We start from the raw sequence: 3,172 nt of genomic DNA, 5'->3' as shown, positions 1-3,172 counted from the left end.
TAAATTTTCGTCACAAACCAATGACAGTCATATATTGTGCTCTTTCTCACAGGCACTTGGAACGTTTGAATGATAAAATGATGAATTGATGATAAATAAACACGAAACGTATTTATTACGAGACTCCAAATGTTTATCTATTCTTTGTCATCTTTTATTTATAATTAACATTGTCGCGTAAATGCAGTTCAAACGCTTCCCTGCATCACAATTTCACCCCACCCATGGCACTGTGCACAAACTCACCGTAAGACAGAGCAGCTAGGCTGACTGTCGTTATGATAATAGCATTTTGTATTGTTGATGTTTTTGTTTGTACATTTTACAATTAAATTTACCGGCTCGATATTTATACTCAGACCAGCACATTTCAACAGAGCAAAACGCCTAGACTTTTCTTTAGGTATATATGTGGCAGGGCCGTAGTGGCCGCCACGGCAGCACGGCACTGCCGTGGCACTATTTTGAAGAAAAAAAACAATTCTGCAGGGAACCAAGGAGCAACATATTATGATATACCAAGGAGATAAAACCCCCGGAGGGCACTTACCCCACATTATGGTAGGTATGTGCCACTGCAAAGTCAAAAATGGGCGGGGGGGCTCTGGAACTAACTCGGACCTAAAAATTGGGGTCTCTGGAACTAATGTTTGTTGAATGTGGTATGCTCTGGAACTGTGTGTTCGAAAATGGGTGTCTCCGGAACTAGGATTTCGTTGAAATTCAATGCTATGACGCTGGACACGTTTAAAAGAGGGGGTCTCCGGAACTGTGGGGGGGGGAACAGTGATTTGTTTTAAAATCTATGCTGTAGCACTTGAACCAATAATTGTTGTATTATGTAGAGGAGAAAAAACATGACCCGGAGAGAGATGAACGCACGCACACGCACACACGCGCGCACGCGCACACACACACACACACACACATACACACACACACACACACACACACACACACACACGCCACGCCACGCCACCGCCAGACATACAAACACACACACGTTGCATGCATTGCCTTGACGCGCCCGGCTTCAACGCTAATTCTTGAAGTTACCGCTGCCACTGGAACGGAAATACTTAAAAACTAGGGTTCTCCGCACGAACGGACCAAAATGTAAATCTGCGAATGGTAACCTAAACTTAATGCGCTGCGAACAGATATTCTTAAAATTGCGATGCACTGGCAACGCGAAGTTAGGGTTAGAGCTTGAAAATGGGGTCTCTCCCGCGGCACATACACCCCCTACCATGCAATATTATACGGAGTGGCCCCCCCCGACCCGAGCACGGGACCCTACGTTTAAGGGCCTCAACAATGGCCAATGGTCATGCATGTGCAGCCGAGACGATGTAGACAACGGTAGATGGGAACAAAATGCTAATTTCAGACAATTTGTAAGTTCGCCATTAGCAGACAAAGATAAAATTGGAATAATAAAAAAATAAAATGACAAGTTATCTAGCTGACTGGACTGTCTGGTATTACTATTAATACTGATCAATTAGAGGTGTTATATCAGTGCTCTAAGATTTGGAATGTGTATTTAATATGACAATTGATGTGCCTATTCAAATTCAAACTTCAAAACATACAGATCTACATAGTGAAAGTATAAATGCAGATTGAAAATAGGCTTATTTTTCATAATTATGTACTGACAGTATATACAATTTTGTAAATAATGTTTTATTAGTTTTCATACTCATAATATATATTTTAGATACTTTAGTCAAAACATCAGCTTTAACTACATTCTTCTTTGAAATTTACAAATTGACCTTTTAAAATGATCAGAATTGGTTGCTTTCAACATAGCCCGAAAATGCAGGAAATGCCATTTCCAGGCTCTACAATTCAAAATTTTTCTGGGGGAGTACCCACAGACTCCCCGCATCGACTACATATTTCTGCAGTGCCACTTTTTGGGAGGCCACTAGGGCCCTGTGTGGGCTGGAGATATTTAAATATGGATACGCAGCCATTGCAACACTGCAGGCTAAATTTGAGCGTGTGGATAACAGCTCCCGTCTTTAACAGCACATGACAATGATAGAATAGCTATTGGAAAGGAATTTGTCACGAATATCTGGTATATCTTCAAGTCCCCCTCGTGGGGGCCATAAATTAGGTAAGCGCGGCTAAGAAGGCGTTGGGTTGCAGACGCCTAATGCTGCTTTATGACATAGGAATTTGCATTCTATGTGGCATAATATTATAGTGAATGAAACATTGTTTGTCGCTGCACTAAGGTCAGTCGTATTGCAGAACGACCTATATAGACACAACGTTACCGGCCTAGTTGGGGTATAATCAATTCATGCAACACCAGCGTTGCGAAGCATGTGACGGATGGATTAATGCAAATGAGATACGATGCGAAAAAGTAACTCAACTCGCAGAGAACCATATAGGGGGCCTACAACCAGCTTTATTCATACTCGCAAAATGGCCGCCTCCGGCGGCCATATTCGCTCGTTACGCTGATGAGACTACGATGATTTCTCTAAATCCTGGCCCGATTCATAGTAATCTTTTAGTAAAATATTGACTTAAGACAATAATACAAGAATCCTGTTACTAACATGACATTTTCTGTCCCGGTATATTCATTTCTATATAAAACACTTTGTACACACCTTCTAATCCATTGTTTTTCTTTTCAAATTAAGGCTAATATAATATACGGAACCCGCTTAATACGATTATATTTCTTTGGCCCGGCAGTTTCGTACTAATGGGGTGCGACTGTAGTAATGAATTGTAGTAATTGAATGAGGAGTTTAGGCTTTGCAGTAATTGTATCTATTTGTGAACAATTTAACGCTACTAAAGTTCTTAATTATCCATATAAACCTATATAAAATATCTTGTACGCACCTTGTTTGTTAATTCGGGGTTAATATATGTTGAAGTGATTAATACGAAACCAGCTTAATACAATTATTTGTCTTTTGCCCGTCAGTTTTCTACTAACGGGGTTTGATTCTTGGAAAAATGTAGGCAAACGCTTCGCAGTAATTTAGTAGTTTATATCCTCCTGACGTAGTGTAGCGGAACGTATTGGTTTCGCGCCGTTTGTGTGCGTGCGTGTGCGTGTGTATGATGTGTGTGTGTGTGTGTGTGCGTGTGCGTGTGCGTGTGCGTGTGCGTGTGCGTGTGCGTGCGCGTG

This window comes from Priapulus caudatus, unplaced genomic scaffold, assembly GCF_000485595.1.
Source record: "Priapulus caudatus unplaced genomic scaffold, Priapulus_caudatus-5.0.1 Scaffold321, whole genome shotgun sequence".
NCBI lineage: Eukaryota > Metazoa > Priapulida > Priapulimorpha > Priapulimorphida > Priapulidae > Priapulus > Priapulus caudatus.
Note: the sequence above shows the minus strand (reverse complement) of the source record.